Source organism: Lonchura striata, chromosome 6, assembly GCF_050655825.1.
Source record: "Lonchura striata isolate lonStrDom1 chromosome 6, ASM5065582v1, whole genome shotgun sequence".
Lineage (NCBI taxonomy): Eukaryota > Metazoa > Chordata > Aves > Passeriformes > Estrildidae > Lonchura > Lonchura striata.
Genome location: NC_140708.1, coordinates 3014222 through 3024787, shown reverse-complemented (window position 1 = coordinate 3024787; position 10566 = coordinate 3014222). Strand labels below are relative to the sequence as shown.

At 42.6% G+C, this 10566-nt stretch overlaps 2 protein-coding genes across 4 annotated transcripts in view; one reads left to right on the top strand and one right to left on the bottom strand.

Moving 5' to 3' along the window:
- PBLD (phenazine biosynthesis like protein domain containing) overlaps positions 1-10566 on the bottom strand; it is a 108387-nt gene that overhangs the window by 11511 nt on the left and 86310 nt on the right. The window lies entirely within an intron of this gene.
- The window catches only part of MYPN (myopalladin), a 70760-nt gene that overhangs the window by 9498 nt on the left and 50696 nt on the right, over positions 1-10566 (top strand). The window contains exon 2 of one of the 3 annotated variants that reach the window (XM_021529040.2): positions 5605-6166. The exons of 1 other annotated variant lie outside the window; for it this stretch is intronic. The gene's annotated coding sequence lies outside the window, so the exon portion shown is untranslated. One more of the 3 variants, XM_085583841.1, reaches the window with a different exon arrangement.

Here is a 10566-nt window from a genome sequence, read left to right as displayed (position 1 = left end):
AGCAACAGCCACTGATGCTGCAAGAAAAGACATCACTGCTCCTGCCCAAAGCTGCACAGGTAGGGAGCAATTCACTGCCTCTGGAACAACCTAGCCTAGCAAAAGGCCAAGTGGGTACTTCACAGGTGAACATTCATACTTGATCAGCAGAATGGTCACAGCCTAAGCCTCTCTTCAGCCCACTAGAACAAATTTGGCTAATGCACTATTACACACTACCCATTAGAAAGAAATCTGATCAGCCTTGGAAAGAGCAGGATCAGTGCCTGGTGGGGTGCAACCCAGGAGTGGGCAGTAAACATTTGCTCCACAGGGCTCTGGAGAGATCTACAAAATCACTGGAACTTGACTGCAAAGGGCCTTAAGGAAGCTTTCAAAGAAATGACATGTCTCATTTATCATTTGATGGTTCAGCATATGCCATAATAGAATAGTATTAATTTCATTCTAATATCTAGAAAATCAAGAATTTTTCATTTATGATAAATCCGTAGCTGTCATTTGTATGACAAATAAAGTTGGACAATCCAACCAGCCATGTACAAAGTTCCATTTTAAACTCACTTCTGGTGATTCTTGTTCGAGCTTGTGAAGGTAGTCTGGGCTTTGACAGCCATCTGTCAAAAATCTGGAGAGAAATAGTGCTCATGTAATTTATTCTAGGACACTATGCCTCATTCTTCTGCCAGCTAGCAAAGACAAAAGGACATAAAGCTGAAGGTCATCATACTTTGAAGTGCTTTTTTTAGTGCCCAGTAGGCAAAAGCCTGATTTCTTTTTTTTTTTTTTTCTATAAATGCAGACAGAGGAGCCACAGTATCTTCACAGGCTTTAGACTGTTACTTACAAATTAGTGAATCTGAAATCCTCTGGTGTTGCTCTATCAAAATGCCAGCTCTGCAAGACCTGGCACATTCACTGTGTAGGCTCGAGCTTTTTGTGGTTCCTGGATTTTTTGGCCTTGTACCATCTGCTATTACAATGGTCTGTCTGCCACAGTAAAGGCTCACAACTTTTTTTTGGTTTCTCAATGCTGTACTTTCTAAGTAACCCTGAGTTTATTTGTCACTCAGATTATTCAATGATTTTGCAATTCTAGCATCTTAAACTCTGTCTTAAAGTGGATTTTTTTTTTCATTTTTTGATTGGTTTAAATAATTTTGCTTAATCATGCACAAACAGCAGTTCACAAATAGCACACCACCAGCAAAACTCCATGGTAAATAATTGCATCTCAGCAGAACTCCCCATAGATTTACAATTATTACCAGACACATCAGACTTAATTTTCAGGCTGCAGACTTTGTAGCCTAAGCATCTACGGACACTGTCCAAACCACAGCAGCATGGGGTACAGTATCAACAGGCAGTTCCTGCCAGCACTGTATGGCCACATCTACTGTTACAGATACTATAAAGAATATCTTAGATCTCTATTTCAGATATAACCTTACATCATACACCACCCAACCCATAAAATGCCTCACCTGTGCCCAAGAGAAGGGCTGACTTCACCACACAATCTTTCCATACCTTCACCACAAACTCATGCTCATAATGGATTCTGACAATGGTATTTGTGCTGGTTTTTGCTGGGGTAGAATTAAGGTTTCTTCCACAGTAGCTGTGCTTTGGATCTGTGCTGGAAGCAGTGCTGGTAGCACAGGGATGTTTTGGGCATTGCTGAGCAGAGCTCACACAGAGCCAAGGCCTCCTCTGCCTCACACAACCCACCAGTGAGGAGCTGGGAGGGGACACAGCCAGGACAGCTGACCCCAAGGGATATCCCAAGGGATATCCCAACCATGTGGGGCCATGCTCAGCACACAGAGCTGGGGGGAGGAGAAGAACATTCCAGGGACATTCAGAGCCCTGGGGTTTTGTCTTCCCATGTCACCTTTGCATGGGATGGGCCCCTGCTCTCCTGATGAACACCTGCCCAGCCATGGGAAGTGGGGAATGAAATAGGAATAGTCAGATCCATCAGGCCAATGCATGGCTCCGAGGTTGGTCTCAGTGGAAAAATGTGGGGGTTTTTGACCATGGGAAGATCTCCTCAGCAGCTGTACTACTCTGCCACCTGACTGGGTACATCAATCAGAGCAGAAAAGGTGCTCTAGCACAGGAGCTAGCAAGCTCATTGACAGAGCTTTAAACCAGCTTGGAAGAGGGAAAGAGACATAACCAGGCTCACCAGTGCCGAGGGATGGGACGCTGCGCCACAAGGAGGAAACGAGCACTTACAGATCCCTCAATCTGCTTCACAAAGTTTGCCTACAAAGTACCACACCTAAAATGTTCCTACACTAATGCACACAGCACCAGGAACAAACAAGAGCAGCTCCAGGCTTTGGCCCAGTCCCAGAGCTTGACATCATTGTATAAGTGAAACCTGGTGTGATGAGTCTTGTGCCAGGAATTCCCTGTTGGATGGTTACACACTCTACAGGTGGGAGAGGCAGAGCAGAAGAGACAGAGGGGTGGCACTGTATGGAATAGAAGGGTTAGAATGCATGGAGCTCCCAGCTGGCAAGGGCACAGTTGAGAGCCTCTGGATAAAATCAAGAGGCAAACAAGTAACACAGATGTCATCGTGGGAGTCTGCCACAGACCTCCTATGCAGGACAATGACACTGACAAACTTTTCTTTGAGCATCTTTGATGCTTTCAAATCAACTGCTTGCGTCCTTATGGGAGACTTATACTTCCAGAAATTAACTGGTACAACCTGGGCCAGAGAATTCCTAAAAATTCCAGATGACAGCTTCATGGAACAGGTCCTAAGGGAGCCGACTCAGAAAGATCCCCTCACTGACCTGCTGCTTGTCAACAGAGAGGATCTTGTGAGCAAAGTGGGGACTGGGGCTGTCATGGCCATAGTGACCATGAAGTGATTGAGTTTAAAATCTCTGTTGACAGGAGGAAAAGTGCCAGCAGAACTTCAACCCTAGGCATGAGGAGAGCAGATTGCAGGCTGCTCAGGGAGTTAGTCAGCAAGGTCCCCTGGGAATGTATTTTTGCAGATGCTGGGATCAGCCAGTGCTGGTTGCTTTTTAAACACCTCCTAAGTGCACAGGAGCAGCAACTCCCAAATGTTGGAAACTAGGCTGGTGAGGAAGAAGGCCAGATTGGCTGAACAGAAATCATCTCTTGGAAATAAGGCAAGAAAGGAAAGTGTATGGCCAGTGGAAGCAAGGCCAGGAGACATGGGAAGAATACAGATATGTTGCTTGCAGCTGTAGGGATAAAATTCATGAGGCCAAAGCTCAGCTAGAGTTGAAGCTGACAGAACTGTAGGGAACAATAAAAAGGAGTTTTTTCAAATGTAATAATGGCAGGAGGAAGTGTAGAAATAACATCAGCCCGTTCCAGGATGAAGATGGTCACCTCATGAACAGGGACATGGACAAGGCAGAGCTGTTTAACACATTCATTGCCTCTGCCTTCAACATGGATGACAGACCGAGGGGGTCTCAGTGCCTCAAGCTAGAGGACCATGACTGAAAAAATTATCAATTCTCAGCTGACCCTGAAACTGTGCAGGATCTCCTGCTCCAGTTGAATCCCTACAAATCCATGGGGCCTGATGGGCCCCATCCAAGATTCCACAAAGAACTGATGATGTCATTGCAAAACCTCTCTCTATGATTTATGAGCCGTGTTGGGAATCCCAGGTAACTAGAAGCTGGAAAATGTTGTCCCAGTTTTCAAGAAGGGCAAGAAAGAGGATCCTGGAAATTAAACCTGTCAGTGTCACTTCAGTGCCTGGCAGTGTTATGGAGAAGATTATTCTGGGAGGCATTGAAAAACACCTGAAAAAAATGCAGTCATTGGTCACAGCCAGCACAGCCTCATGAGAGAGGAGTCCTGCTTATCAAATCTGGCTTCCTTGTAGGACAAAGCAGCCCACCAAGTTGATCAAGGGAAGCCTGTTGATGTAATCTTTCTGGATTTCAGTAAATCTGAATCTGAACTTTTGATACTGTCTCTCCCAAGATCCTTCTGGACAAAAGGCACATCCCACAAACACATTATGGGATGAGTGAACAACTGGCTCACGGGTCTGGTGCAAAGGGTGACGGTGAATGGGGCAGACATCAGACTGGTGACCTGTCATTAGCAGGGTTCCACATGGCTCCATCCTAAGGCCTGTGTTCTTCAACATCTTCATAAATGACTTGGACACAGGACTGGAAGGGACACTGAGCAAGTTTACAGATGATACAAAACTGGGAGGGGCTGCTGACCCTGTTGAAGGCAGGGAGACCTTGCAGAGAGACCTCAACAGATCAGAGGACTGAGCAATCATCAACCACACGAAGTTCAACAGGGGAAAGGGCTGGATTCTACACCTGGAACAGGGCAACCATCTTTCCTCTCTGGTGACCAGTGACAGGACTTGGGCTAAAGGCCTGAAGCTGTGGCAGGGGAGGATTAGGCTGGATTTTAGAAAAAGGTTCTTGACTCAGAGGGAAGATGGGCACTGGAACAGGATCCCCAGGGAAGTGGTCAGAGCCCCAAGCCTGACGGACCTCAAGAAGTGTTTGGACAATTCTCTCAGGCACATGACTCTTGGGGATGGTCCTGACCAGGATCAGGAGTTGGACTTGATGATCTTTATGGGTCCCTTCCAACTCAGCTTATTCTGTGATTCTATGTGAAATCTGTGCTTTTATTTGCTTGTGTGCACAACTTTTGTTTCATTTATTAAACTGCCTTTATCTGAGTCCATAAGTTCCCTCACTTTAACTCTTCCAATTCTCTCCACCATCCTGCCAGGGGTTGGGAGTGAGCAGCTGTGTAAGGATTTGTTACCAGCTGGGGTTAAACCATGATAATATTTTACAAAGAGAGGGAAAAAACATAAAAGTATCTGTAATGCATCAGGAAATTTTACGTGAAAGAATTGCCTTTGCCTCTGACTTTTCATACTGTTGCAACTCATAAAATAACTTTCTGAAGAACTACATTCCACAGATGAACTCCTTTTCTAGCACAGGTGCTCACTTGATAATATTTTGAGAGACCTGGGAGAAGGTTAAGAAGCCAGCTCTTACATCATTAGCTATGAGAAGGCTTATATATCAATTCCCCATCATAAATACATAATATTTTAGTAATCTAAAAAATCAGAATTGTGGCAAGCATTTTTAATAAAATATCAACAATCAAGCAGCATGATGAACTGTTTAAAATTACAGACCAATTTTTGTTGCTGGAGTGTAGGAAGAGTAGCAATGAAAATCTCATCTCTGTGTTACACAGATGTGGTAGGTTTTGGCCAAGTCAAGGTTTTAAGCAATGAAATTCTATATAGTAACAGGGTTTCTCTGTGTAGTGGTTCAAGTGCATTGAAGTTGTTCCACCTATGTTTCTTTCTCAGTTTTATTTACAGCTTAGTTTCAATTACCTCTTTTAATTGCTTTTCCTCCAACAGTTCATTTCTGTGCATTCAATAACAAATGTAGAAGTTCTAGGTTTTTGAGGATTCTGTAGTTACAGGTCATCCTGAAGGATTTCTGCACTGTTTCACTGTGTTTATTAAACCGAACACTCCATCAAAGTCAGGAATATTTTACTATTTAAATAATACATTTTCCCAAGTTTGCCTTTAGGGTTGCAAAACTGACGTTACCATCTGATGGGTTTCCCTGTGACCGAAACCTTCAGGTTCTGATGGAAACTTAATGAAAGAGCGAAAAATAGTAATTTGAAAAGGCTGAAATGCAAAGCAGCTGCCAAGAGTGATACAATGCCGCTCCAGAGGCTCTTGGATGAATCAGCAAAACCCACATATGCATCTATAGGGGCCACTGCATGAGCGAGGAGAAGGCATCGGGTGCCCATAGGTGCTGCGGGAGCAGCGGATTCCCTGTCCAATGAGGTGGAATGCTCCGCGGGCACATGGTTTACGCTGCTCAAAATAACTCGGGACCTGCAAACTGACAAATGCTATTGCTCCGGTGGTGACAGGTTGTCCAGCTCCTTACAGCCATCCTCACAATAACGAAGGTTAACTTCCCTCACTCCATGGACTCCTAGCTGTTTCTGTTCCTGAGGACTCGAAGAATCCCCTCGCTTCCTTACTTTAACCTCACACTTCTGGATAACTCTCAGCGCTACTCACTGCCAGGTTGGGCAGCAACATCTGGAGGAATTAAAAAAGGTAATCCCTCCGTTTCAGATTAGTCTACCTTTTGATTTTGCAGAGTGTAGCAGAAGGGTTTGACAAGCATGTATATTTGAATGCTAATTATAGCTGGTAAGGCATATACAGGGAACAAATATGTTTTTAAACTGACTTAGATTATGCTGAGGTATGTGCATTGCAGTGAAAGAGAAACGGTGTTCTGCGGCATTATAAAGGACCTGAATAGCATTGGTGGGGTTCTCAAAATCCCTTGGAGCCAGTCTGACTCCTCTAAAGAGTCAACAAGATTCTAATGACCTGAAAAGTTCCTTGCTGGGACTCTTTCCTCTTCCTGTTCATCTTTCCTTCATGAAATAATGGAGGAGTGAAATATATACATTATTGTATTCAGACTTAAAACCAACATGCCGTCATTTGGAAGTCCTTCTTAAGCAAAATCAAACCTAATTTAATGTGACCCCCATAGTTAAATGCTTTCTATTTATTTAATTATTTATCCTGTCATGTAAAATGACCCCCGTGGCTATATTTAGTGCAGGGAGATCTGCTCTCCGGATTAATGTACACAACAGCTGCAGAAACAGTCCTGCTAGAAGGGCATAGCTCTCACCCTTGAGCTCACTATCTCCTTTGCTCTCTTTCTCTCTCTCAGAAAAGTATTTGACTGTCAGTAGCAAATGTTTGGCTCAATATATTGCAACATTAAGCAGTAATCAGAAGCCCACGTTAAGTTACCAAATAATACATCAACAATTGACAAGAGAACAGAGTAGTTCCTGAGCATACATTAATAGAACATTATACAAATCATGCTAAAGACACTGATTACTTTATCAGCAGTTTTGTTTCGGTCATGAGGTTTCCATTTGTGAAGATGCTCTAGAGTTTAAGAGTGAAAACAAAATCAGCAAGCGTTAATGGAACAATTTCATAAACTTCAACTCTGCTCTTCTCCCTCTCCTACACCTCCTGAAGGTTCCTAAGGTCAGGATATTTCTTTGTTTTTGTGTGTCTTTAAGTTTGTGGTTTTTTTACTTTCAGAAATAGCTAACAAAATTTAACAGCAATAGAGTGGTAGTTCCTGTAGCTGAGCAGAATAATGTTTTACATATCAAAGAATATTTATAGTCAATTCAGGAGATATTAAAGGTCTTGGACATGGCAGAGTAACAAGCACAAAGGGGAACTGTGTGATCTGTGCTGGTTTTTATTTCTGTGCATTCTTCAGAGACTTTGCAGCAGGTCTTGCTGTGATACGAAAGGAATTTTTTTTATCCAAAGCCAGTAACAATTAGTAGTCTAGGCATATTTGCACATAAACACAACATTAAGATAATTTGTCAAAAATGTACACAATACCATAAAGGTAATTGGGCAATGCAACCTCAATTGTAATCTAAACCACAGGATGAGGGGGGAAAGAAATAAGGATCAGTTTACTTTTCTGTTTAAAACATAAGTGGCTTAGTGCTTGTTTTCATAAACAGGAATATTGTACAGGAATGGGCAAATTATTCCTGTCGAATATAAGTCTCATTTAAACATTGCAAGTTTGAAAATATGATTAAAATATGAGGGCTTTTATGTTACAATGTTCTTAGGGAAGACCGTTGAAAAAAACATTAAAAAAAGACAGATGAGTGTATAAAAAGAAATACAGTGAGACCATGAAAAAAGAAAGGTCCAACTGAAAAATCTGAGGAGAAAAACACAATCCAGCCTTTTTTTGTGTCTAATTTAACACTTAAGTTCCCTTTTCCACTGGGAACCTGTATTTGTAGGAAAACTGAATCTCATTTTAAATCCAACCAGCCCACGGATTTGAAATTTCCAGACAAATGCCATGTGGTTTGCACAGCCCTGCTTTTTCAGCCTGCACTTGCTGAGTCTGGCTGCACAAGCTGGCAGTGCTGCAGTCACCAGCACTCGTGTGGGAGTCCCTGACACTGGTGCCCTCACACACAGGGGGAGAACAGAGACTTCTGCTCAGCACGTTGAGTTGTGCAAATTCTCATTACAGTGCCAATGCAGGGCTGTCATTTGTCAGTCCAGGCTCAGCTGTGCAGCACCTCTGAGCACTGAGAGCTCAGCTGTAGTTTCAGTCCCAAGCTGAAATCCTCAGCCACGTGCATGTGTGGATTTGTGCACTGCTCCCACACACTGCCAGCAGGACTCACAGAAATGGCTGAGTTTAGATCATTTGGCTCACAATCCATGGAAAAGGATTTGCAGTCTAGCAGAGTGGTGTGCGTGTGTTTGAACCAGGATAAATGAATATTGTTGCCTGTTAATTATATTTTCATTGAGGACTTCCATATGTACATTCAGCATCAAATTGTTGGATCTCTGCTGCAGCTGTTTTGGCCTTTCATATGAACTTTTTCTCATTTGGGCAATCCTTGAAGGAAAGAGGACTATATAAAATACTTGAATTGTCCTACATTGTGAGCACTTGAAGTTCCCTCATAACTTACCCGGATACTTGAGGCTTGGCTGCACAGGTCTTTGGGAGAGGAGGATGGAGAACCATCCCAGACAGGCCTCAAAGACAGCCATCACCTGCCTTTCTTTCCAAACTTTTAATTTAAAAATCAGATGAAAATGTATTTGTTTCAATGAGAAGTTGTTTCTTCAAGATATTGTTTGCTTTGCAGTTCAAGGAGATCCACTGAGGAGGAAAAAGGAACTTGAAACATGGGATAAAGAGTCTCAGTTCTCATTTTGAGAACTACTAAGGGACAATATTAATTATGGAATAAGGAAGACTTTCTGTGATAAGAGTGAAAAATCAAACGTCTTTTCATTATATGAGAGTACAAAGGAAATGTTGTAAAAGTTAGAGTTCTTAATGTGCATTTCCTGTGAAGCAGAGTTGAGTGTTTCCTCCTTCTTAGGGTGTCTAATACTGTAACAGTGAGGTCATGGGCCAGGGCATGACTCCAAGTGCACACAGGGCTCCTGCAGTGTCTGCTGCAGAATAGCTTGGAGAGAGGATTTATCTCATCCCCTTTCTGAGGGATTTTGTTTCCACGAGAAGTTGTTCACTCGTGAGCCTGGAGATTCTCCATTTTCCATATTTAATTACATTACTTGGAACTAGGAGTTTAGTTATCTGACTCATTACAGGGAATGGAAATCAAAGCCACCAAAGTGTCTAAAACAGAAAAGTAAATCACCCTCTTGCACACAGTTTTCTAAACACTATTTTAAATAGATCTCATATGCACGCCCCCCAAACACACAACCTTAGTCCTCTACTCCAGCCTAACCTTTCCTGTGCCTGGAGTCTCAGCCTGTCTTGCAGCAGCCACAGCTTGTCAACACACAGGACCAGAAACGGTGACAATGGCAACTGCTAAGTGAGATTCCTGCAAGCACTGCAGAATGTGACTCTGATCCTCCAACGTCTGCAAGGCAGAGTGTTTGTGTCACCTCTTACCTTGTTTTCCACAGCTGCAATCATGCAGTTGGAACATCCCCATAAATGTTAAGCTTTCTACGGGTAAATGCAATTTATGTGCAATTAAATTTATCATGAAGTAGATATGGCCTCTAATATTTGCTAAATTTTCCTGTCTCCACACTGAGGTGCTGGGCATGCAGGGTGTTGCTGTGCAAAGGCCACAAAGGTGCCTCTCTGCAGAGCAGAAGCAGCAGTTTGTTTGCTGCTCTGATGCTGGGGTTTCACACAAAAGCAACAGAAATAATGGGAGGTTGAAAAGCTAAGACAGGAACAACATGTGCCAACTGAAATTGTTCCTTTTACCTTTTGAAAGATGTTCCAATGCTTTTTGCATTAAATCTAATTGCATATAATCTGTTTATTCTGACACAGAGCAGGAGAGTTTGAAAAATTATCTTTAGGGCGTTAAGCATTAGAAACTGTTCTCACCAACTAAAATGGAGATATTCTCACCATGTATCCTCACCAACAGCTCTCATGAGCTGTTCTCACCAACTAAAATGGAGATATATCTGGGATTCCCTTAAGATTGCTGAGATTTCACCAGTGCTATTTCTGTAGAAAAAGTTCAGATTGTTTCAGTGGTGACTCAAGAATGAGTCTAAGAAAACTCAAACAAGAAGAAATCAAAGTGTTTGGTATCATATTATGCAAGACCCCTGCAGTACACATTTCCTCCCTTCCATGTAACAATTTTCAGATTAAGCCACTGCTAAAACCAACTGTGGAAACTTATTCTACCTTTGTGAATATTTAATCCTAAATATCATGTGGCTAGTAAGAGAACATTGTCATAACCATAGGCTCCTGGAAACTCAAAGCTTTTTCAATTAGTTGCCTAATGGAAACTGAATTAGCAGAGTGAAGAAATTCATGGGGTCAGTTTTGTTCATGGCATCCTCTGGTGCCTTTCAAGATAGCAGGAGCCCAAGATCACTACAGTTGGTGTCCC